The sequence below is a fragment of the Myripristis murdjan genome, chromosome 15, assembly GCF_902150065.1.
Source record: "Myripristis murdjan chromosome 15, fMyrMur1.1, whole genome shotgun sequence".
Lineage (NCBI taxonomy): Eukaryota > Metazoa > Chordata > Actinopteri > Holocentriformes > Holocentridae > Myripristis > Myripristis murdjan.
In genome coordinates this window covers 7,476,182-7,503,645 of record NC_043994.1, presented here as the reverse complement: position 1 = coordinate 7,503,645, position 27,464 = coordinate 7,476,182, and the positions used below count along the sequence as shown (strand labels likewise).

The 27,464-nt window shown below is 40.4% G+C and overlaps 1 long non-coding RNA gene across 2 annotated transcripts in view; it reads left to right on the top strand.

The window, feature by feature from the left end:
• The window catches only part of LOC115372221 (uncharacterized), an 84,416-nt gene that overhangs the window by 19,838 nt on the left and 37,114 nt on the right, over positions 1-27,464 (top strand). The window contains exon 2 of one of the 2 annotated variants that reach the window (XR_003929433.1): positions 3,067-3,121. This is a non-coding gene — a long non-coding RNA (uncharacterized LOC115372221). Of the gene's footprint in view, positions 1-3,066; positions 3,132-27,464 lie in introns of both variants that reach the window. The other variant, XR_003929434.1, reaches the window with a different exon arrangement.

Genomic DNA, 27,464 nt, shown 5'->3' with positions numbered 1-27,464 from the left:
TTTGGCCCTCCCGCCATTGATAATGAAGGCCTGTGACATTCTCAAAATGGCAGCTGCCATCACCTGAACCTCTCTTAACTTTAACAGGATGAGTTTGGTGTGCTGACTGGCAAGTTTAGAGAACCCATGAGGAAGGCCCGGTTGTTAGCGAGTGCAATCACCTGATTAGCACAGGCATAACTATGGTCCCAAGAAGTGGTCATAAGCTTATCCTGTTCAGAGGGAAGAGATGGCTAATCACCTAGGCAGAGGGTAGATGAAGGGAGGAGGCAGGCCCTGTCTTCATCCTTACACAGGGGCGATTCCTGGTGCCACTCCCACCCTTCCACAGCTCAGTAGGGGCCATAAGGAATGGTAGGGTTCTTGACTTGCATGGGTGCACTCCATTCACATTGGGCATACTCATGGATGGGTGCCATCGTGGGGCAGACAACATGTTGGTGACCTGCTGCAGCAGCCCACTGGTTGGCATCATCTAAAGAAAGAGCCAGGGGAAGAGGAGTGCCCATCCTGACAGTGTCAGAGGCAACCAACACAGGGAGGTCATCAGCTGGGTAGTGGTGGGCAACCTGAGGCTATCCATCATCAAAGAGGTGGTCGGGGTCTTCCTCCTCAATGACATGATGGTCATCAGACTTGTCATAGTTGCTCTAGACGCTCTAGACGCTAGTTGCTCTAAAAACCTCTGCTCGCTCTCTTGCTTCTCACATTGGAGAGTGAGGCAGCCATCACAGGACCGGGCATTCTGCTTATGGCTTGTCCTCAGGCACACAAAGCACTCAGTGTGGTTGTGCTGGAGAGGCAGCAGGCAGGAACAGGAGGAACAGGTCTTAGAGGTCATGATGACGAGCTTAAGAAGAATGCTGCAACACTGGATGGTCAAACAAAACCTTGCAGAAGATCCAGAGGTCAGGTGGCTGAGTGAAAAAGAAAGAGGACCAGGCAGAGGTTTTATAGGGGTTGGACACTAGGAGGCGCCTAAAACCTGATTGGCAGGAGAACGAAGATCTGAGGCATCACCTCAGGTGCTGAGGTGATGCCTCGATATATTAAACCAATAGCCAAGTCCATTCGAGGGTGGAGCGTGTATGACATAGAACTATGTCTAAATATGTTCAATGACCTTTTTTTCAGTGACCGAGATGAGACAAGGACAAGATGACAGGCCATTAAAGACTGTGACTATGTTTACATGCAGTATTGTTGATGAGTGGCTATATTAACATGCTATATAGTTGATGAAAAAGATGAAATGAGATGAGATGAGACTAAAATGTAGTTTCAATCAATAAATAATAAATTAATAAAACCAATAAAACCAAACTCTCTCTTTATTTTAATTTGTTTTCAACAAAAGAGGAGATGAAATATTGCAGACTGTTTTTTTTTTTTTTTTTTTTTTTTTTGGTGGAAGTGAGGAGGTCAGAGTTCAATGAACCTGAACTGGAAATGGTTTCTTTTTCTTTTTTTCTTTTTTTTTTTGGTGGAAGTGAATGAGAAGTATAGTGAGAAGTTCTTATTGGTTTCATTTTGCAACTTTTGCATTCCTCTCTTTTTCATGGAATTCTCACTTGTCTCTTTTTTCTGAAGCCATGTACTCATCAAGGACCCCCAAATTGATACACATCAGGCCATGGACCCATATTTGATAAGATATAGTCTCAGGGATCCCCATCTGATCATATTTTGCCACATCATATCCGTCTATACTGTATATTGGCAGATTAACAATGGTGTGAAACATATGAACAAAATTGTATGACTGGGCTAACCTGCAATATTCTCTATCTTGAGTCGATGATCCTGTTGAGCTCACAGTGGAGATGTCTCGTATGTTGTCGTGTCTCGTTTGTAGTGTACTGTTTGTCTATGATTGTACTGAGTGTATATCTGTGTGCAGCTGTGCCCAGCACTTTTTGCCCAAGACAAATATCCCTTCGGGACAATAAAGTTGATCTTATCTTATCTTATCTTAACCTCTAGCACAACAAAATAATAATGAAATTAAAATAGTCCCCGTGTATCTGGGGATCCTCTGGAACCCCTCCAAGGACCCCATGGCAGCCACCGGCCCCCAGGTTGAGAACCACTGCTTTACATCCCCAAACTAGGGCCTCTATTATCTCAGAGCACTTAATCTCCAGTTTCTTCAGTAGAGCTGCTGAAGAGTCAGTAGCAGAAGACTGGTTATATTGAGAGTGTGACTGTATGAATGTATGTAACTGTTTAAATGTAAAGCACAGTGGTGCTGAGAAATGTTGAAGCTTCTCTGGATAAATACAACAGAGGAAATGTCACTGCTGGGAATGCTGAGAAAAAGGAATGCTGCTTTTTTCCAACTGAAGTAGATAGGGCTGTTTCTCATGACACACAGGGTGAGGTCAGCATATTGGTCAACTTCTCAGGCTTGGTTATGCGTACACACACACACACACACACACACACACACAGTCCTCTCTGGTTAAAGAGAGAGTGAAAGCTTTGAGGCCTGAAGTTTGCAAAGGGGGTGAAATTCTGTCTTAAGTAAGAAAGCCTTTCATATATGTGTGTGTGTGTGTGTGTGTGTGTGTGTGTGTGTGTGTGTGTGTGTGTGTGTGTGTGTGTGTGCGTGTGTGTGTGTGCGTGCATGTGCGCGCACCCTCCAGAAGTTGGCTAGTCATTAGTAGAGAGCTCTGTCAGTGGAGGAAGTGGTTACAGATGACTCAGCCAAGCCATAGCGCTGATGCATTTCTCTCTCCATTCTGTCTTTGCTCTCTTGTTCCTCTCTGTCATCTTTTCCTGTTCTGCCTCTCCCTTTACATTTGATTCATTCTGCTCTGGCACCTGATTTTCTTTCTTTATGTCTCCAATTCTCTCACTCGCTTCCACCCCCCTCTCTCCTCTTTGATTCATCTTGACCTCTGGAGGTATTCCTCGGTGTGTGTGTCTGTGTGTCTGAGTAGGACTCTCAGCAATGTGTGTGGGAAGATAGCTGGCTTCCTCCAGGGTGATTAAAACATTCCTCTTCTCTTTTTCCTCTCCCTCCCTCCCTCCCTCCCTCCCTCTTTCTCTCTGTGCTCCTGTTAGTTTTCAGTGAGGACGTTAAGAGGAGAGGCAGAGGATGAAGAGACATGACAAACTGGTGAGTTAAGGTAACTTTGTCATCTGTCTTCTGAACTTTGGGTGCTGTTTATCAAACCAAGTAGAAATGCGGATCTAGGACACCGAACGTCTGTTTTCATCTTTAAATGTTTGAGCTGGTCAATAATACTTAACCTCTGATTCTAGATCAACACTTACACATTTAAAAGCTTGGTAAAGGGTTAGATTTCTTTCTTTTCTGGTCCAGATTGAGTAAACTTGAGATTTTTTTTTGTCATTTCATTTTTGTATGATTGGAGAAAACACAGGAGTGAAAGGGCAGGAGAGATTTTAGAGCAACATGGAAAATATTGCAAATATTTCCTGAACTCTGTTGAATTGGCCTGTGTGAGGCAATGAATGGAAACTGAATGTTAGTTTAAGTGTCTTCAGACAGTAGCTGATCTTCTTGTAGATGGATCATTTACAACGAGAAGTGAGGTTTGTCTTCCGGAGTGCTGATTTAAAACTAGCAAATGTTACGATCTAAAAGTGAAAGTAGATGATCACAGAGATGATGAATAGGACCGTGAAGGCAAATGTTTACTGAGTGTTGGCTGTTGGTCAGATTATCTGCTATATTTGGAACTTGGCATAATACCCACATCTCCAAAGTTAGTCATGTAATCATGATGTGACGCACTGACCGCACCTCCACAGGGCACGAGTGAAATTAACGCTGTAGTATCGTATGTTGATATTAAAATCGTGTTTTAACATTTGTCTTAGTTGCCATGCACAATCAGTGTGCAGGAATGAGTCTTAGCGATGCTAGTGAGGGTTTCATACTTTGAAGTGACACATTTTGAAGAGACAACAGGATCTAATACTGTAAATTGACAGTGTAAGACCGACTATGAGCAGATTATCCACATGTATCACTCTGACTGTATCCGCTGCTATATTATACATATCACTCCAAGAATATCAGGGTGTAGAGGGTCTTCAGGAGGTGGAACACACCCTCTGGAGGCTACAGAGGAAGTCCAGCTCTCTCAGGCAACAGCAGCTGTGAACAGCTGATTGCATTTCAAAACATACAACTTGGCCATCTCAACACACTTAAAGTGGGAAACTGGGTGCGTCATCAATTGCTAGTCCCACGTTTTGGTAGAAAGGTCCAAAGAGACAAGAGCGGAATCACTCCTGAATTAGTGTAGGTGTCGTGAGGATACATCTGGACTCATTAAATGTTGTGTTTTAAGATTTGTGGTCCTGTACAGAATTTATTTGCATGAAATATATATCCATTTGAGCACCACAAGGGTCACAACAATTAATCAGATCCCGTGCACTGTTCCAGGTATTATAAGTTATGCTAGCAGTGTTGGAGAGCAGAAATCTGGGAGGCTGAAGGTTTTATAGATCACTGAAGCAGCTGAGGCTTTCAGGGCAAATCCAATTCCTTTATTTTTGCAATCTATTGTGAAAACAAATCGGGTTTCTGGTTCCTGTTTGCTGATAATTTTGTCCTGTATACATGTGAAACCATGATGTAATGACCACGTAATAGATGTAAAGCTCCATTACGTCGACTCAGTCTAGTTTTAAATATACATTTGCGAGCACATTAAGACTGGTAAACATGAGATGTTAATTTGAGTGTCAGCTACTGTAACTGTAAGCTAGCAAACACTGGATTTATGGATTTGGTTCATTTGCAGCTTAAAACCTATTCCACACCACATCAAGACAAGACGTACAGCCATGCTAAATCCAAAGCAATAGTCTGAAACTGCAGTTTCCCCCGCTTCATTTTCCCATTCCTCTGTCAAGACAACTAGAACTGAACGCTTCAAGTCACTTTGGTGATCTATAGACTCGGAGGCCAGGAGGCCTGGGATGATAAACTCCTCTCCCGATGCAGGCCTGTCATGATACTCTGATATGTACTGTGAACCTGCAAGTGCCGCGATTATTATGATTTATTGCGATTTTTGTTCGTGTTTTTTAACACGAGACGATGCGAGAAAAAAAAGTTGAATCATACACTTCTGCAGACTGTATATCATGAGTCATATTTCCAAAAACAATGCACATCAAGTATTTAAGTATTTAACCCTCCTATTATGTTTGGGGTCAGTTTGACCCCATTCAGTGTTTAATGTCTCTAAATAAATTATAAACATCATTTTTTATTATTATTATTATTTTTTTGCTTCATATTTAATGACTTTTCCTAATTTAATGGGTACTACCGAGTAAACATGAAATTCACATGATGATATGTTTTCAATGTCCTGTACACACTTTGTACGCATCTGTTATAAATAAGCCATTAAAACACCAAAAATTAATATTTCTTTCCAATTTTAGGTCAATCTGTGAGATTTTATGGTGATTTGCATATTTTTCCATAGTCGCGTAACAGGAATATTGGATGTATAAGTGGGGGTGGGGGGTTATGTTTTATTTAAAGGGCTATTTAGGTCATCAACAAAGAAACAAAGTACTTGACACATAAACTTTGGTAACAATTTTAGTTATAATAATTTTGTGGAGGTTTAAACTGCTGGGGTCAAATTGACCCCAAACTTAAAAGATGTAAGTAAATTTGAACATAACAGGAGGGTTAAACACTTAAGTATTGCAATTTGATATTATGATTTATTATGATTTTTAAAAATTATATCAAGAGGGAAAGAAAAAATTAGTTAAAAAAAAAAAAAAAACGGAATCATGATACTTAAGTGAATCAGTATTTTCTCCTACGCCTATTAGTCTGTAGTCTATAGATCATGATTGGTACTGTCATAGCTACGAAAAATATCAAAATAAACATTAGCATTTGAGACACATCAGAAAATGAATATTTATGTTAAAATTGCATTATGATATACTATCCCGGAGTTGATAGCAAACAACAAATCTCAAGAAATAGTTTTAAAAGTGAGTTTCAAACCCTGCAAAAGTGACATATGTACGCACTTCTGCTGACCTCATCGATTCTGTGCGTAGATAGCTTGTTAGCTAGCTAGCCACAGTATCTGGCTGGTTATCACCATCTGTTTTTAGCACATCTGGTTTACACATGTGTGAATCTACTTAGTAACTGTTTAGGATTTAGTATTACTGTGTTTCACCAATTAATAGCCCGGGCGTTTAATCCGCAAAATCAACTTGGACCCCAGGCGTTTAAAAGAACCAGACGGCTATTCGCTGCAGGCCTTTATTTATTTTTGCACAGACCTTCACCAGGCCATTATTGTGATGACAGTTACTGTCCAACATATTTACAGTCGGTCGATTTAAGATTACAGTACACCCTTTTTTTTCTAACATTAGCTAGCTCTCTTATTTTGCCAGAAAACGGAAGTGCCACACAGTTATTGTGCAGCTAACTGTTTACTTCTGCAAAAATAAGGTGAGTAGCCTCATTTTGGGTTACCTCAATATAATGCAAATAATCGCCCCGGCAGTTATTCGGGTGGGCGTTTAATACGCAAAATGGGTGCAGACCCCAGGCGTTTAGAAGAACCAGGCGGCTATTTGCGGCCGGGCGATTAATTGGTGAAATACGGTAGTTCCTTTGCTGATCCGGCCTACTGGCTAGTTAGCTATCTATAACAAGCGTCTCCAGCTTTCCTCCCAGGACGGGAACTATTGGCTGCTCAAAAATGAGAAGTTGTCAGGTGGCGTCCCACACTAATTTGCATATCACTGTGTTACTGCACCCCTCTCACTGGTGAGACGGGGCTATAGTGACCCGAACTCAACATCGTCCCTGCCAGGCCCTGATCCACTCCTGTCTATTCCAGTACACAGCAGACTGACTTGATATGATCAAACTGCGAGCTGTATGGTTTCCATTCTGAAATATGTTACAGAGGAAGTGTGTGTCTGTCATACCAGCCACCTTGTGTTTCAGCTCTTTCCCTCCAGTATGATGTGCGTGGGAAGTGTTGTGATCATCAGACCGTTTCAGATTAGACAAGGCAAGTGGCACAAATTAGCATTTGCCATACAAATTTGTCTGTAAATGCTTTCGGAGTCAACGCATTAACGTCATTTGCCACGACAGGAGAAGCCGTTAGATTTGTTGCTGGTTGCTTTTGAGAATTAAAGATGCCAGGGGATCTGTACAGTTGATAAATCTGGTGACAAAATTGCCAAGATGGCAGCGTGTTAACAGGCAGTTCAGGCTGGCTGAGCAGATGCTTAGAGAATAGGGCTACAGACAGCAAACAAATTTGCGTTCAAGAAGAATGCCACGGCAAAAATGAGACAACTACAGTTTGGAACAAACTGACAAAATTAAAAAATAACCCGACAACAAGCCTAATAACAAATAGCCCAAATAGACAATCCCTGAACCAACTGGCTAACTTTCCTTTAATAATTAATAAATAACTAAATAAATAAATAGATAAATAAATAAATTCTTGTATTTTTTAGTTTGTCTGCTGATTCAATAGGTTCAGCCAACCCCATCTCAAATTAATAAATAAAATATAGAGGACTCTTTCTGCCCACATAAATTTGGACTAATTCACAGCTGTACAAAGCTTAAGATCTTGTCAAATTAGCCATAAATTTGTCTGCTTACTTGCTTCATGTAAAAACTGGAACAAGTTAAACACTTTTTGATTACTATACTGAATTGGTTCATTCATCCATTGAAGCTATAAAATACTCAGTAGACCGCCGTGTCTTCCGACCAAAGGGTGGCGCTGTCCTCACATCCACGAAGGTTTGCTCAGTCTGGTCCCGCAAATGAAATACTACCTCAAACACTGATGGCTGAAGGGACTGAATGCATGACTCACTCCCATCTGTATGGTTTCTTTCGCACAGTCCGATACCTGAATCGTTTGTTTGGTCGAAAATGAAGATCTCAGTTAATCAACTATTACGCCAGCAACTGAGCTGAATGAATGAATTGAATGAATCAGACACTACTGCTTGTGCCATGAAGTAGCATGTTGTTCACGTGTCACGTTAATATGCCAGTGAAAGGATAAGCAACAAAGTTTGAGGATTTAATTTGTTTTTTTGACTTCATTACCTTGTTTTGGAGGGCAGCCTGGCGGCGCTGAAGTCACTGAACTGTTCACTCTCGGTTTACAAGTGTGTTGGCTTCCCAAGAGCTGGACAGAGCCCAGTCCAAACACAGATCCTGAGCCGATGTGAAACTACAGTTCAGTTCAGCTGGTTTGGGAATTTGTGAATTAACCCACCTCTATAAGGTATCTCTCTTTTTCGATCCCACTTGTCATATTTTTTTCGTATTTCGGATGGACCTTCATGATGGCATTGATGTGGTTTTTAGGACATTTGTGATGCTACTGCAAAGCCTCTATGCATACAGCGCACTCTTCAATCCATATATTTTCTTGTCACACTGTATGCCATCAAATATAGTAGTAGTACGGTAATGCACTGGTAAGCGGGCTGTGGGGCATTCAAGTGAGATTACAAATCTCAATTCCATTTTAGATTTGTCCTGTACAGTCAGTCTCAATGTGGCACAACACACAAAATATCTCTTTCACATGCCCTCCTGATTTTTCTCTCCTTCCTCTCACCTTGCTCTGTTTTATAAGTGGTCGTGGTTTCCATATATTGTCAGAGGAAGGTACACACTTACACACACACGCACACACATATATGCCAGCCCTGTTTCATCAAAGCAACCCCCCTCCTCCTCTTTTACGGTAAATGTCTGTTTTTGTGATCTGTGGGCATGGATGAAGTGATGCAGTTAGTTTTGGTATCATGTCCGTAGCCGTGCATCTCTACCACCGAAAGAGACCGAGAGCAGTGCAGCGGGGGTAGGCGTGGGAGGGATGTGACTGAGATGACTCAGCGCTCTGTTGCTGGGTAGAAAAGCACCCAGCAATCTCCCACCCCCTTATCAATAAACTGTATCTGATGTTAACTGTCTCAGGCGAGCACTTATGTAAACCATACTATGCCTGTGTAACATTTGCATCACAAATCACCCAGCAACAACGTTTGAGGCCATCATGGAGGCTCTATGGAGAGTGGGCTGTACACAAATCATGTTTAAATATATAACAGCCGGTTTAGAAAAAGTGAGATAACCCCAAAAATTGTTTTGGATACAGGTCAATTTAGGTATGACTAAAAGTGAACAGTCTGATGAAGTATTTGTTTCCAAATGTGGGTTAGGCTGCTGTGACACAGTAAACTTTCTTCTTCAATTCTAGTCTCTAAATTTAAACAATTGATAGACCTTTTCCACAGGGGCTGTTTTGACATGAAATAGCAGGGTAAACATCAGCCTTGCTAATAACATTGAGGTTAAGGTTTTGTTCCATTTACAGAGCCAGAGTGTTGCTGTTGTTCAAGCTGGTTCACTGGAAAGACTCTTCTACACTTAAGTGGAACAGAACCTAAATTAATGTAATCAGTAACACCTGTGTTTACCCTGCTATTTCATTGCCACCAGGCCTATTTAGACAAGCAGCTGATGTTAACATTAAAATGTGACTACTGTCCACGGCTAATGCTATATCCTCCACTAGATTCCTTAGCTAGTGTGCAAATCTAATACAAAGACAGGGGTTGTTAGCTGATCAGATACTATGCTTTGCTTTTTAAATACAAAATCAGTCCAATGTGTCAGTGGTGAAATAATCAACAGGAATTAACTGTGTCTGTCACATTCTGTGAAAATGATAAACTTTCTAATATGGCCGCCGGATGTGCTGTGTCACCTGAAAGGCCTCTAATGGACAAGGCTCTCAAACAGTTCACTGGAATTATTATTAATTGCTCTTTCAGTGAAATCAAATTATAGCTTTTGGTGAATTCGGGTGATATGTTTGGTCGTTTATTGATTTCACCCAGGAAATTAATTTTATTTATCAGGAACATGAATGAAGGGATAAGTAACAGATGGCCTTGAGACAAACCCCATCATAGTTTGCACTGTCACTACAGTTTGCAGTGGCATTGTGTGGCTGTGACATTACAAGTGCAGCACCGATGTGTTCGGTTTGGGTGACAGGGAATATATTTTAAGGTTTTTGCTCAGCAGATAAGGGCCACTACAGCAGATGTGAAATCTTGATATGTGTCATGCAGAGAATTAAAGCAGAAACGAGAGAGCAGAAAATGAGTTTACACGTCTCCCTCGGGGTATAAGGTGATCACCCCGTTGTTTCACAGCCTTAGAATAGACCGTATTTTACATTTTCGTCATTAAATTCCTTCACGATATTCAAAATGTAACAAACAGATTAATGCAGACTCATCAGATTTTTTTAGTGCTCCATCTAGATTAGAGGCCTTAATGTTGTTTGCATTGTAAACCAGGTGAGGAAGGCCCACAACTATCAGTCCTGACAAGACAACTGAAGGCTTTTTTTCCCCTAAAGGAACTCAAGGAAACAAAACCAGAACAAAAAGCAGGCATCCAAAAAATCCATTGTTCCCTGATAAAGGCCAGCACTAACCATGTTTTTTTTTTTTTTTTTTTTTTGGTAATGTCACAATGTGCCTTGGATGTCCTTATGGGTATACCAAATGTTTCACTCAGGAAGTACCCCAAAACTTTCTTTGTTTCAGTTGTTATGTATCATTCTTGAATTAAACCTTTCATTTGGTCAGGCTTGAGTACAGGTGAGATTGGCCTGGCATCTTCTAGATGGGGCAGAATATTCAGCGTTCCACCCCTGTGTGATAATTATAAAAGGATCAACTCAGTATCTCCTAATATATCTGCCTCCCACCCGTCTTTTGCAAACCCATGTCTGAGCTATTTCAGGGCTTCAAAATCTCTGTCTGATCTGTCACTCCCTTTATCATCTCCATCTCTGCTGATGACGATGACGTGTATTTAACAAATCAAATTCAGTAACAATCATTGTCTTCAGTCATTTTCTCCACTCGAATGTCTGTTTCTCGCTGTATATCTGACGCTCCTAAAATGGCGCTGAGGGTGTGATCGCTCTTCAAAACACCTATTACTAGAAATATCGTAAAATCTGTAGTGATATTGTCTCAGTTTCAACCTTAGGTCTAGTGTATTTTTAAGGTTCCTGTAAAGTGCTCTTTAGCAAATAGAGAATACCAGTAACAGATACATACATGACGTAATAATAAAAAGGTAAAAACAAGAGGAAGAACAAGCACATCATAAACCTGTGTGTGTGTGTGTGTGTGTGTGTGTGTGTGTGTGTGTGTGTGTGTGTGTGTGTGTGTGTGTGTGTGTTTGTCTTCATAGTGGGTGGTTTCAGTGATGTCAGATATGAGATAAATAAATGTCAAGTCGAAATCTTGCCAAGGAGAAAACAGTAGTAGGCCAGGAGTGTGTGTGTGTGTGTGTGTATGTTCTGAGACACCTTTACTCATCATGAATTACGGTCTAAACTACAGTAAATGACTAAGAACACAACAATCATTACTCCACAAGTAGTAAGAAAAGTCACAAATTACAAGGAGGATTTCAGAAGCACATATTCTGCAGTTGGCTGCTCGCCGGCTGTCCGCTGACTCTGTCGACCCACGAGGGAAAATGAACCTCGTCGTTCCCCCCGAGGTTACGGGGCTGGAAAAAGCTTCAAAAATGTCCTTTCTGTCAGATTTAAAGTTCAACATGACTGCCATATTTTGAGACGGTAGTGTAGGTCTTTCACTGAAAAACAAATGAGCTCTCACAGGAATCCTTTGAAAGAAAAATATACCGCCCCAAATTCATCAGCATACATGTGCTTTTTGAACCTCTCCAGCACCCTTAGGAAATCTCTGTTCTGTCTAATCTTGTGTAATATCGTGTCTTACCTCTGAATGATTTGGAATTCTTGAATGTCACCAAACAAGGCCTTGAAAACCATGGAAAAATCCACAAATTCAGTGTCCATGTGGGTGTGGGAGCCCTGCACCGGGGTCAGCTAGGCGACAACATCTGCTGGATTGCTTTACAGAATATAAAAAAGAAGAAAGAACTTAATTCCAGTTTCATTGTTCTAATTTCATGCTAGTTTACCTGGTCCGAACGTAGATCAGCTGTTACTGCCTCTCAGTAGCGGTGCCGCTGTCTCTGTGGCAGGAAGCAGTGGGGTCTATGGGAAATGTGGTCCTGATTTAGAGAAGCACTAGCTCCAACAATAACACAATTCAAATGTAGGCGCTAACAGACGTCTCCACCATGGTCATTTGTTTCCTGGTAATGAGGTATCCTGGTTAATTTGACAAACATACACTGATTTTTCAAAATCCTTCATATGAGATAATCCTACTTGTGTCCAATGGCAATAACTGACTCTTTTCCAGACTTTTCTTGAATCAAGTGTCATTTTGTTGATGCTAGTGAGATGATCTGCCTTGTTTCAACATACATACGACAAAAAAAACAAAAAAAACAAAACAAATTATGTTGGAAACAATATAGTTGCATTGGAAACATGTGTTTTATTTATTTATTTATTTATTTTTAAAGAAAAACAAGATTTCCCTCTTGTTTCCAATGCTAGTGGAAACGACTGTGTCCAGATTTTCTTGAAACAATAAGTTTTTTTGTTGTTGTTGTTGATATACTAGTGGGATGATCTACCTTACTCTGCCTTGTTTCAGACTTAATTATACATGTTCCCTGGGAGGAAGAAAGCAGTCCTGAAACAAGTGAAGCTGTTTTGGAAACAAGCAGGATTATCTCACCCCACTGGCAGATTTTTTTTTTTTTTTTTTTTTTTTTTTTTTTTTTGAGAAAAACAAGATTTTAACCCTGAATATGAGGCTAAATGACCTGTTAACATGGTGAATCTTTGCAATGTGCCTTCTTATGATCACTGACTGGAGGTCAAATGTAATAGCATGGCATGAAACCTGTGAACTTACGGTCACAGGACGCCTCCTCTGACTGATATGGTGACCCATACTGGCCTGTTTTGGGTACGTGTGAATCTAGCACCCCCAAAGAGTGGCCCTGGCCTAACCATGTTAATCACATGGACTATTCAGGAAACATCTGACTAAGTTTTTGAGTCGGTGTGTCACTTTGTTTCCAGTTGCCTTGTTGCATTAACACCATGTGTAAGTGTGTAAATGTGGCCTGCACGGGGCAGATTTCATACTGTATGGCTGTTTAGGAAACTGAAAGCAAGCATGTGCTGTCAGATGACTGACAGTAATATGGGGTCCTGTGTAAAGGTCACTGAGTCTGTGTGTGTGTGTGTGTGTGTGTGTGTGTGTGTGTGTGTGTGTTAGAGAAAGAAATTTAAAGTTGCTTATTCATTGTTAGAGTTGCTAAATTACTGTCATTAAGTTTCACCTTATCTAGAAGAAAGAAGTGAGAGGAGTGGGAGGGAGACGACAGAAAGAAAGAAAGAAAGAAAGAAAGAAAGAAAGAAAGAAAGAAAGAAAGAAAGAAAGAAGTTGTACAGTGACTCATTGCACTTTGAAGGCTGTTTCTAGTTCCCGTTTATTGACCCTAGTCACCCAGTCCATGGTGACAGCAGCAGCGCTCTCACACAAAGTGCGTTTCTCTTGTTCTCCACTAGATGGCGACGTGTTCACACAGAAAACCAGCCGAGGCCCTCCATGTATTCTTCCTCTTACAGCAACCCCCCTCAAGTCTACGCCTAAAACACCCCAAATCAGTCTTTATTCTCGATGCTTATCTATTCAAGGTCGATCTGTTATTCACACAAAGCACAGGCAGGCTCTGCATGTCACAGCAGCACCAAGTCTGGCTTGTCTGCAGAAGCCAGTTTGCAGGGCAGCTCATCCTCAGTGCAGCAAGCTCTCAGACTAAACGACAGCGCTCCTGCAGTCAGTCGCGCTGATACTCCTCAGGTGTTGTGATCGTGGCCTGCTCATGGTGTGCTGTTCTGCTCAGCGGCAGGTTCACAGGCTACCATGGTAAATTATGTTGTTTTTCATCTCTTAAAGCATCACTAGGCTGTAAGATTCCTGGGAGGGAATGAAGGTTTTGCTGTGACTTTCATAACAGTACGCCTACTTCTCTATTTTTAGTGATTTTCTCTTTAAAAAAAAAAAAAAAAAGTGGTAGAATTTGCATTTTAAAAACCTAGGTGGGCCTACATTTCACACGCTGTTTTTCACATTTATCTCAAAATACACGCGAAAATGTCGATGGAGCTTTTTAAAGCAGCTTTTTAACGGCAACCACGGGTGCTATATTTTTTTATTTAAACGAAAAAAACTGCATTAGAGTTTCCCAAAGGCTCCCATTACACAACTCCTCTTTAAAGATCTGATCTGAGTATCTCACCTTCAGTTTAATAAACTACAAACGCAGCGCCGCTGAAATATGAATTCTGACACATTCTGAGGCCGTTTAGCGTCCATTTTTTAATTTTAGAAACTGACATGGACAGGAAAATAGAGCCTACGTTTTTGTTTTTTGTTTTTGTTTTTTTTTCGTAAGTATCCCAATTATAAGTTGGAAAAACTGTTTTGATAAGGTAACAAGCAGCCTATTAAATCCTAATGTGCAGCCAAAAAATATCGAAGTAAACTATTCTTATTCTTCTTATTATTATTGTTGTTATTATTGTTATTGGTATTATTGCATTAACCTATTTATGATGATGATGATTATTATTATTATGTGGCCAGTGTGATCAATAATCAGACATGAAGTCAAAGCACTGTCAGTTTAAAGGGATGACTGGCCCTACAAACTGTTGTCTTGCTTCCAAATGAATTTCAGTGTTTGTTTGTTTGTTTTTTTCCTTTGTTCTCCATTATAATGCCAACATCATATCCGATCCATTAACCCACACTTTACCAGAGGTAAGCCGTGCGAAACGACGCCCAAGCCACCGTGGTCCTCAGGCAGTCCGGTCGGCCCGGACCGCCTGACGCTGTGCGTCGGCGGTGCCGGTTTGAAACACAGCGAAATGGGAGGAAATCTCCATGTTTCCTTCCATTTCCATCGTCTTGTTTTAATCTTTCTGCTGCAAACGCGCTGCTCCGATGCGCACTGGAGGACGTTAATGGGAAAAAATGTTTATGGCAAGAATGTCGTTTGAATAATGAAAAAAACAAAAAAACAAAACAAAACAAAACAAAACAAAACAAAACAACAACAACAACAAAAAAAAAAAAACAATAAATAAATAAATCACAAAAAACTCAGCATTTTTGGTGTATCAACTCATTTGTCCAAACACACACAGAACAATAAAGGTGCTAAACGGAAAACAAAAAAGGTTCTCTAGAGGGATGCCACAGAGGAACCATGTTTGGTTCCACAAAGAACCTTTTAGCAAGAGATACCCCAGAGAACCCCCTAAGGTGCCTCAAAGAACCATCAAAAATAGTCCCTTTAGGAAGCAGAACCCTTTTTATTGTTCGTCAGTAATTTTTCAGAATAAAAGGTTCTTTTAGCGTTTTAAATCAAATGATTGTGTGCAGGTTGAAAACCAACATGATCATGTTGTTGGCCGGTTCTCCACGTTCCTTTATCCTTCATTGGGTTCCAGACGAGATATTAAAAATGTCAGCAGTGACGCTGTGGCATTTCTCACTGTTTTCTGATGGTTTATAGACAAAGATATTAATCCATTCACTGAGAAAATAATCTGCACATGAATCCACAATGAAAACAATTCTTAGCTGCAGTCCTGATCTCATGCTGCCACCAAATAACTCCAATAAAAATGAAGAACCTTTGTACTTTAAAGAACCACATAAAGTGTGTGAGGAACCATTTCCTAAATAAAGAGGTTCTTCAGCTGGGGAACCAGAGATTATTTAGTAACTTTTTTTTTTTTCCTGAGAGTAAAGCACAACTAATTTATTATAATTCACATCATATCACGCTGTTACTAAAGCAGGAACAGGCCGCATCAAATTATTTTTTTCTTCATTAGAAATCGAATAATGAGGAGCTCACTCAAGAGAGGCATTCAGAGATTTTCCTTCATGATAATACTTTGAAGCAAATTTACGTCCCGACCAGAATGAAAAACATCCCGATTTCTTCTGCAACACACCAAGCCTGTGTCGCCACGGACTCGGTCTGAGGCAGCAAACATCCGAGTGCAGGATCACTTTCTAAACAACAGGAATCGATAATCAAATGTCAGGGCAGATAAGCTTCCTGTGCAGCGGCATGACAACACCTCTGACATTTGGACCTGCTCAGGCGCCTGGTTTTCCTGCTCGGCCGCTTTCCTCAGCTGCACGTCCCGAGCCGGCAGGTTTACTCGCGTCACAAAAACAGGAGTAAGAGCAGAAATAACAAAAATATACGTAGAAAAATGCATGTATTAAACCTGCTCTATAGCTGCAGAAAGGTTTCTGCTCTATTGCCCGATAATAAAGATCAGTCTCTTACCTCCTATGGTATTCCTGCAAAATTCATATAATTTGCTGTAATATTTGCCCTCTATTATAATAATTTCCTTTAATATTTTCTTTAAAAAAAATAGACAAACTTATTTTTAAAAGCCTTTGCTAGACTTATCGGATTTTTTAATTCACACCGACCCATTTGGTAAGATCGGGTATGCGCTTCTTTTTCCTAACAATTACTGCAATAAAGCGGTGGAAATATCGAGGGGAAAATAAAGAAAAGGAAAGTGATAAAGTAGAGATCTAAACGGGCACCTTAGGCGTATCGGTCACTTTTTATTTCATAACTGGCAGAAAAAAGATGAATCTGTCGCCCTGATATGAAATCAGCTTCAGCGTTTGAATTTCGCTTTCTTTGAACTTTGACTACATCAAGTTTCACGTCTTTAATCTGCTGTGAGCGTGTTTGTGTGTCTGAGTCACCTTGGATGCCTGCGGTCGTGTGGAAAATAATATTCACCTCTCACGTTAGCGCTGTAAGAGGGAGAATGATTGACAGGCTTACTGCAGGGCGTCAGATGCGCTTCTTAATGTGCACATGTTTTTTATTGTTTCTCAAAATAAAAGAAATGCTGAGGGACAAGAGAATATTTACAGCGATGCGGTGAGAGGAAAAAAAAGGAGGTAAAATGTAGAACCTGATGCCAAGTCAAGCAGCTACCAACACGAATATGAATCAAATGATTTTAGAAGAAACATTCATTTATTCTTTCCTTCCTTCATCTCCCATACCACGATATGAATTCACCTCGTCCATTTATGAGATTAAAAGGTGTGCATAATTCTACAATCAGTTAAATCCAGGATTATTATCCAGAAGAGTTCTTTTTCAGCTTTTCCAAAACAATTCTAAATTGACAACAAAGTATTAGTTTTGTTGTAGATTTTCACATTCAAACACACTGACCGACTTAATTATATGGACTTGTTTATAAAAATTGTAGTAGCCTAACTTATTACTTATCGTATTAATTGCATTTATAGTAATTGTTGTGATAGAGGTGGGTATTTGGAGTGTTTTGGGGGGGTTAAAAATAACATTTAAAATATTCAAAACATGTCTGTTAAATGGAGTTGTAGCCTGTGGCTCCTCGTGATGGTTGCATATTAATTTGATGATCTGGAAACTGAAGTTGCTCTCAATGCAAGTCACAACAAAATCCACCTTAACTCGGCTTTCTTTCCAAAGGGAGACAATTCCTGTGAACAGACTCATTGCACTGCCTCTGTATAGATGTGGGAGAAATGAAGTCTTTGTCTCCTCGATGGAAATTTATTCTTAATGATTTGACCTTATAGAAACACCAAAATTCTAAATACCTTCATTCTAAATTGCACCTTTCAGAGGAAAATGACACCTAATATTACAAAACGAAATCCAAAAGCACACCATAGGTTACAATTAAAGACATGAACCACAATGAGACTCAAAATGGTTACAGTGCAGTGTGTTTCTGAGGGCAGTGTTCTGTGTGTGTGTGTGTGTGTGTGTGTGTGTGTGTGTGTGTGTGTGTGTGTGTGTGTGTGTGTGTGCGTGTGTGCAGAGCTGACTGCGGTATTAACATGGGAAAAACTGAATCCAAAATATTTTGGAGTGAAAGCCTTCACTTGGAATGACCTAATCCACTCTGCTGAGTTCATTATTGTCCCAGAAGGAGAAATAAAACTGTTCCACTGCCTCTACCTCGTATTTCTTTATTTAGCACTTGCAGTATTTATTAGACATGATCATTGCAGGGGACAGAGGAATGTCCTGCCCAGACCCTGTGGTTTAGACTCGGGGCACTTCTTCTTGCATTAGTACTTTATGATCGGACTCAGATGTTTTCTCCCTTCAGTTTTAGCTAATACCTGCTTTCAAAAGCAATATTGTTATCAGTCCAAAAATCTTTTTTTTTTTTTTTTTTTGCCTATCTTTTCCTGTATGCAAAATTTGGCATTTTGTGCCATTATTGCAGCTGTCAAATTAGCAGCAGAACAAAACTCACTATGGTGGTGTGTTTGAACAAAATAATCTTACAACAGACCTGTCCTGAAATGCTGAACCTCTTTTGCACCTGCATCTTTATTCTGGATCTTACAAAAATTTATATCAGTTATCTGCCTCAAAAATATACATTGCATTATACTGTGATCTAGATTTTTGTGCTTGTTTTTTTTTGCAATGTTAGCAGCTCTAGATAGTAGTGTCATCATGAAAATGTAATTTAATTTTGTTGCAGACTGTGAGCATCACCAGCTATTTCTTTGAAGTTTAGCAATGATTTTGATTTGCTCACACATGGCACTCTCATGGGAAGCTTAAATGACTATTCTGACATTTTGGGAGTTTGGTGCACTGGTCACCTTATCTAATATGTGACAGGAGGGTTGCTGCAGAAATCTGTGCCTCGCCACATAGGTCTGTCCGGTGTGCATGCATAATGTTTCAGAATGAAATTAAGCCGGAAACATTAAGAAAAAAAAAAAAAAACTCCTTGAGAAGATTATCAGTCAGTGTATCTAAAATACAGAGGAGCGTGGATAGCTATCACCAGGGCTCGAATTGAAAAGCAGTCTATTAATCTTGTGCCGTCCGGTGTTTCATAAGACAAGGCATCATATTTTGAAATGGTGGATAGCTCAGTTTGGAATGCAACATTTGATGTGTCGACTGACTTGTTGTTGCGAGGTTGAATAAGGGAAGTAGTGCTACACAAGGCCTGCACCAGAGAAACAAGAGATTACTATCATTAAGCCACCCTGTCCCGCTCACAACACTCCTAACCACCTACATACACACAGCCATACCTGCTCACACCCTCATAGTCTGTCACGCAGATAACACTCACACACCCACACACCCACACAGTCTCCCTCGTCTCTTCTCTCTCATACACACACACACACACAACCGCACATCCACCGTCCATCCCTCAGCACGCACTGGTGCAAAACATTTAGTATTCATATTTGCCAGATGCAGGCCACAGTGTGCTGGTCGCCTTGACAACTGTAGACCTAAATGACAATTTAGGGTTCCTATACCACCGTTTGCACACACTGCTTTTCACCCTTCTTGCCAATTCCCACTGACAATATTTCAGCTTCTTTCCATTTTCACCAAATGGCCATAATGATAAGGTGCACCTAGGCAGTAATTTAAGTGAAATGTTACAGAACAGGTTAAAGCTTCATACAGTGAATGTACATGTTTTGCAAGTGGCAGAAGCACAGAATCATTCATCAGCGCTGCTCCACCACTGAGATGAATCAGTTATCCTCAGTTTATTACAGAATAGATGCAAGCAACTGCTACTACTGTTACAACTAATACTATCACTACTGCAACCGAAGTGTTACTATTGCTAATATTATTCCTTCTTCTATTGACCTTTTTCTCAATATTTTGACATGAAATAGCAGGTAAACACAAGAGTTACTAATGACCATAATTACGGTTCTGTTCAATTTTGGTCTAACAGAGCCAGGGCCTGCTGTTGTTCATGAAAGGCTCACTGAAACGGGACAGAGCCTTAATTAATGTCGTTGGTAAAACCTGTGTTAAGCTGTGTTTTCATGTCAGAATGGCTGCAGTGAATAGGATTTATCAGAGCTACCATTCCTACATATATTATAATTACTATTACAACAACCACTACTGCTATGACTGTTACTACGATTACAACAAATAATTCAGTGCTTCTTCTACCTCTACTGCTACTACAGCAAGTGCTACTCTATTCTTACTCCCACAAAGACTGGCTTTGCATGGTGCAACTGAAATGCAACTTCATTCTTTGCAGCGTACTTAATTTTTGGGTTCTGTAGGAGAAACATCCTGTTGGGTTTGCACCACGCATCATTTGTAATGTTCTGTATGGTCTAGTGAAATACAGTGGCAGAAAAAGTTACAATTAACTTAGTTGCAACTTGCAACTAACTTCCAACATGGAAGTTGCATTGCGTAAAGCCAGTCTAATTTTAGAGCAAGTACTAAAATTAGTACTACAACTACTATTGCATCTATTACTACTGCAAGGAGATGACTGCTACCAACCACCAGACTTTCTACCACAGTTACTGTGCCATTACTACTACTATTGCTGCAAGTACTGCCATACACTGCAACTACTAACACACCTACAATTTACTATGTTATTCATGTACCATTAGTTCCACTTTTTATTGTGTATTTGCTGAATTGCACAGTGCTCCGTCCTCCAGAGGTTTGGATAAAAATAGTTTAATGTCTTTTCAGTTGTTGAAATTCCATGAAATGTTCAAGAGTCCAGAGGTATTAAAGTTTTACATTGCAATATCATGGTACTTCAGTTGTCTGCAGGATGGAGGATTAATGCAGAATAAATGGACAAGACAGCACTCGATGCTGCTGTTGTAGAATCAGCAGTAGCAAAGTCATTTTTGTTCCAATCACTACCCAAATCATGTTAAATATTAACCACCTGTGTCAGTTCTTCTGCTGTCAGAAATGTCACTTTCCTCTCCGCTGTTCAGTGCATTTCCTGGTGCTCCACGCATCGCTACCATGGCATTTAGAGCAGACGATCATGAACCTTGAACTTTAAGATAAAAAGGTTGTGAAGAAAAAACAAAACAAAAAAAAAAGGGTATTTGAATTTTGCACACAGCTGTAATTAGCAGGTGGATGATCCTGTTATGTGCCACAGGCTAAAAATACGCAGTGTTGCCAAGGGATCTATATAAGACTCCAGAGCCTCACCTAGCTTCTAGGGAAAGAAGACAAAGACGGGAAGGGAAAGAAAGAGGATAGGGAGATGAACTAGCTTGTGTGTAGGTGTGTGACATAACATTATTCCCCTACTTCTTTTGTGTAGAGAGACTTTGTAGTGTGTTCGCAACCTTGGCTGGAGCCATCTTGGCGGTTCAGCCAGCAGAGAATGAACTGTGCACATAATGATTTAGATAGCCATGCTTGAAAAAGGACACCTGAAGAAGCTTGTTGTGGCTGCGGAGTCATTCAGTGACGTTCAAAGTAAGAGTGAATATATAGGCTGGTAGATTTGTTTCTAAAGTTAGGTTACAGTAAGCTGTCTGCCCTCTCTGCACTCTGCACAAAACATTGAATTGTAGCATGAGACAAGTCAGCTCAAACCAGAACAAACTGGTTAAAAGCAGGTGAAATTAGCAATATTAGCCAATAGTGACTTCTAATAGGTACATTAGCTAGTGTGCAAATGAGATAAGTTCTCAAGAAAACAACTCGCCAACAAACCCAATATTATGTAAACACAATATTGATAATAAAATGATCAGTTCCCAGTCAAAAACAGCACAGAAATCTACGGAGCCCCCCCTGGAGTCAGCTGAGAAAAAATGAAGACTCTCAGTTTAGGAATGGGTGTGCACGGTTTATAAACTGTACTGTCGGATTGATAATCTGTGCCCTCGAATCATGAATCCATGTTTATGGAATTGTAAACCGTGCCCTCGGATTTTCAATCCACACTGTTCCGGTGCCGTTTGAGCGCATGGATTGCAAATCCAAGGACACAAATCCATAGACGTGGATTTGGAATTCAAGTCTGCGCAGACTTCTAAACTAAGAGTACATGGGTCTTTTGGTCTTTTTTTAAATTAATTTGAATTCTGTGTGAAGAGTCAAGATGCAGTTCAGGTATTGCTCCAGTGTGGCTGAAGACGGGGTGACAGGAGTTTCTAGTAAGAGAGCTCGGGAGGGAGACAAAGACAAAGAGGCAAATGAGGAGAAAGAAGGAAGAGAAAAAAAAAAGTAGCATTAAGTAGACAAGGGTTAAAGTGAGGGGAGTGCGTGGGCTTGATTTGACTCCACAGATGGCACACACACACACCAAACACACAAAATGTTGAAATGTCAGCAGGCAGCAACACCAGTACCTCCTGTCAAACACCTCTCCCTGAATAGTAAGACTTGGCCTGAAACCCACAAACCTTTTCTCGGTTTTGTTTTTCAGAAGTTGACAAAAAAAAAAAGAAAAAAAAAGAAAAGAAAAAAGATAAAGAAAAAATGTTGTTTTACCCTGAAACTTCAGATGATATGTGTTGATGTTGCCGAGACATGTTCATATTCCCGGAGGCCTCAGCCTGATAACCTGTTGGTTTATCAGAAACTGTTTATCACTGACTCGGTGCCTTTCTGCAGATTAGTCACACTATATTGTTTGAGGGAAACAGATCACTTATTCGAAATAGAGAGGTCATGTGCTGAACAATTACTTGGCAACCCGCTCACCGCCCACTTCTTTTTTTTTTTTGTTTTTTTTTTTGTTTTTTTTTAACAATTTGAAGCGCCGTCATTCTTAAAGCATAACTCGAGACATTTTCCCATCAATTTCAACCCTAACAATTTGAAACCAGACACACAACAGCTAATCACATCTATGAATTTATCATATTTTTGACCCTGCCTCTCTTCTGTTGACTGCTGCTTAAAAATGCAGTTTATCACCCATATTTATCCTTAAATTTCCCATACGTAGAAATATTCTCCATACTGTACAGTAAAATCACATGTCCTGTATCTTGCTATGTCCTGCTCATTCGCATGCTTCACTGGAGCTCTATCACAACTATACTCAGTGGAATATTCAAATCCAAGAAAGTGTTTTCTAGGGCTGCACCATTACATCAGATGAAAAAAATCTCAATGCCTCGCATGTCATTTTGCACACATCCACATAATTCACCAGGATATATTTAGTATCTTTGGAAACCTTGGGAACTTAGCTAAAATTTAAAATAAAGCTCTGCACATAATGAGTTTGTAATGATGGACCGTGGTGCGGTGTGGTGCTGGCAGACTGGGGAGGTTAATCACCAGGGTTTAACATGACGTTAGAATAAGCAAGGTTTTCCTTACAGGACAATATGCTGATGATATGCTACTTTTCAACAGAGTCACACTCTTGTTACATTACCATCTTGCCCCTATTCACAGTAAATAATTCCTTATTTATCCTGCCATTGTTTATTATTGCTATAGGCCTATTTGACCCTGGCGGCATTAGCAAAACATGAATACAGCTTATTTGACCCTCTTTAGATTAGGTGTGGCACGGTGGCCTGAAGTCTCAAGAGATTGTACTCCTTGAAAGCCACAGAGTTCAATTCCCATAGCAGCCTTTTGTATTTTAAGGGCCCCTGATAGAAATGTGTACATGTACTTTTGTTTCTCGACAGGAAAGGCAAAGTTGGCAGTGTCACATGGCAACGTAGTATCACCAATTTCTAGATTTAAAACATGATCAGTACATCAGAGTGTAAGTAGTGTAAGAAAAAAGGATATGAACTGATAGTAGGCCTGTTGTCTATCACAGCCTTATCAACTGTGAGTCAGTAAGTGTGTGCGTGTGTAAGATCTCTCCCACCTGTGGTCGTGCTGAGTGTGTCTTCCAGACTGTGGGAGGCCTGCAGACTTGTAGAACCTTTTCAACTGTCTGCCACCAACACACACACACACACACACACACTCACACACACACACACACACACACACACACACACACACACACACACACCGTCCAGTGATGCAGACTGATTAACACATGCCTAATTCTGTGGAAAGTTCACGACATTTTTTTGATGCACAATAGATAACAGCAAGATGCTTATTCACATATTTTAAACATATTTTTCTGTAGCCCTTGCATTGTGTATGTTGGACACGGCATTCGTGTAATTGTTGACATTCTGTGTTTAAGGTAGAGAGCAATACAGGAAGGTTGACCTCGTGGTTAGACTAACCATCATGAAACTGAAACGTTACAGGTCTCATTCCCACAGCGGCCATATGCCCTGTTGGAGCAAAACAACAAAGCATGTTACTGCTCACTGCTCCCATAAGGCAACAGCCAGATCCACAAAGTGTAAACTGGACGCTGGGGCACGTGACCTTCTCATAATTTTGATAATTCACCTTTCGTACAGCTGTCTCTCTGCAAACTGAGGCGGGAAAAACAAACAAACTTTGAACTCTAGTTTTTACAACCAAACGGAACAGCAACAGTGATTTGGAGCGGCCTAAGTGGTGAATGTGTGTCGTATCTTTGTTTGGTCTTGGTGTTAGTTTCACTGTTGATAGTAGCACACACTAATCTCCATCACTGGCTGACTAACATCATGCTGGATGGACAACAGCGGCCAAGAGGTCAACTCATCATCTGGGCTCAAATCGCATATTTGTACAAGTAAACGTGAGCAGATTGTGCCTAGCATTGGTCCTTGCTGCAGTTTATCATCCTAAAGGTCCTAAATGAGCCATGCAATAGTGCCTAAGCAGTTGCCTTAGTATGGCTTTAATCATATATGAATATGTTGTAGGGAAATATGTCAGAATTTCGGACATGTATTATTTTGTCTCCATCTTCAGTGCCAGACATCCCAGACATCACCTGTCAGTCAAGTGTGGCCGGGCTCTGTCGTGTCTTTCTCCTTCGATTTTTTTCTTGACGGAGTTTGTGTTTCTGTAGGTGTTGCTCCTTTCCTCGTCACGGTGGCTGTTGTTGCTCACTTTAACGACCCAGTTCTTCTTTATTCCAAAACACACCACTGTCTCTACTGCTGGAGACCCTACAAACACATCATTTCCTGTGTACCAAAGGATTTTGCCGGGGGAAAGCTCGCTAGACACAACAAAACATTCATGAACGGCGTATAGGTTGATTTGGATGAGACTGTCATCCTGCGTATTGTTGTCAGGACGGGGATACTTCTGTGATTGCTAGGAAACTGTTTGAATGGTGCTTTGGCGGCGTGTTGTCTCGCTTTGTTGTCTGTCGCCGGGAGCGTTGCCCGACAAAATTACCGAGCGCATCGCCACTCGTGACTGGAGACGCAGAGATGAGAAGCAACAGTTGTTGTTGTTTTTTTTTTTAAACCATTAATTATTCAGGGAAAGTGCAATGAGTATGTATGCACTTTTTAAGCATCTTCCTGTATGCTGCTCCACATGCTCATTCTTTTTTGTTTATCATCCAGGGCGAGTAAGTGAAATGTTTAAATGGATAAATTAATTCATTTGACTGAAACTGAGAGTGATCATTTAAAGAAAGTCAGTTAAAGTAATGGTGGTGTGGAGGTGTATGAGGCCTAATTATAATCAGTTTTGTTTCCTCACCACTTCAACACTTTCAACAGATGGTGGAGTCATTTTCACGCCTCACTTCAAAATGGAGACGAGTGTTTGTAGGCCACAGCTCTCCTACCCACTTTTGTTCTCTCTCTGTCTGTCTCTGTCTCTCTGTCTCTGTCTCTGTGTCTCTAAAGCCTCCCACATTTCTCTGCTCTGTAATCTGAACTGTCATTGGCAGGTCGACATGCACCACAGTTCAACTATCATGTCTTTCCGTCTCCCTTTTTCTTCGTTTCAACCTCTTTGTTGCCTTCCTTTCCTTTTTTTTTTTTTTTGTTGTTTTTGTTTCTTTCATTTTCTCTCACTCTGCGTCAAGGGGGAGCAAAAGAAGATTTCGGCTCCTCTCGCTGCTTTGAGAGTGAATCAAAATGAGACTAGCTTTGATCGGTGACAGTCGTTGAAATTGATTCCACATCTCTGAAACTATGATGCCTCAGAGTGAAATTGAAGCTATGACGTGCTAACACGCTGTAGCATTTATCGGTGTCAAACTTGACTTGTAGACGCATAAATTCTAAAAAATGGCCCACATTTCTTTCCTGTCTTATCTAAAGTGTTATTTGGAGAGGGTGTGCGTGGTTCATGATGCAAATGAAATGTGCTGTTTTCTTTTAAAATGTAAATTGCTGTCCTGTCTATCCACTTTAAAACATGAGTAACAGAAAAAGGGAGGGAAAACAGATTTCATCTCCTGAAATGAAAAGGGGAACTGTTTTTTGTTGTACTTTTTAAATCAGAAACCAATCTGAGCTTTTAGAAAACAACTATCATGCCCTTGTTTCTCTATTTTTTTCTTTTCTCTCCCCTCTCATAGCCTTGCTACCTTTTTTTTTTTTTTCTCCCCCTCGTCTTGAAAATATCAGCGACAGAGAGAGAGGAAAAGCTGATTTTCAGCTCCACTCCTCACCGTTCTCTCATCCTCCCAGCTTCCTTTTTCATTTTTTGAAAACGCACAACCGCGACTCAACGCATCAAAGACCAGCCTCGACTCCTCTCCTTTTGCTCTCTGACTAATTTTGATAGTAAAAAGACGCAGAGGGAAGCCGATCTGTGTCTTCTTATATTTTCAGGCGGCACAGTCATGCTGGATTATGTCATGTTTTTTCAGGTGCACCGTTCAAAATAGGTCGGGCTGCCCGATCGTCTCATGGCGAGGGTTTTTCACATCCCCCGGAGACAAAGCCAGTCTCTATCATCTGGGGAAAAATTGTCCACCTCAGTGCCAAACTGTCTTTTCATGTGCTGCATCTGCTGGACGGTAGAAAATTGTAGTCGGTGGCTGGGGGCTGGTGTTTTGTCACAGGCCCTGAAAGTTCCTCAGCGTGCCTACGTGTGAAAAACAAAGTTCAACTGTTTGTGCTGGTGGGGAAAATGATGCTAAGTAATTATTTACACTCAGACCTGTGCACTTTTGCGTGGTTTGTTTGTCCCAGCTTCATGTTTTTTAATAAATAAAACCATTAGTCATATTGAAACTCTGAATCAGAATGAGAATTACTTTGATCGATGATGCTGTAAGGCTGACATATAAACTCTTAACTTGTGGGTGGAGTAGTGTTAATCGTTTATTCATTTCTTTATTTTAGTATTTTTTGAGATAAAATCCACATGACATTTTGAGAGATGACACAGACACAGAAGAGCTGTTTTTTTTTCTTTCTTTTTTTTTTCATTGGCTTATAAGCAAAGCTTTTGCTTGTGTCAAAGTTATTTCTGTAACACTCAGATCAATTAGTTTCTGACATTTAGCTCTAATTTCTCAATGTGCTCATATGTGTTTTCTCAATCTTTTTTTTTTTTTTTTAACAAAATCAACAAATCCTGTTTATGAAATGACAATGCATAAAGCTCATATGCAAATTAACATATGGCTCCAGCCTAAATTTTTAAATTCAGAAATTTGTGGGTCATAGTGAAAATAAGG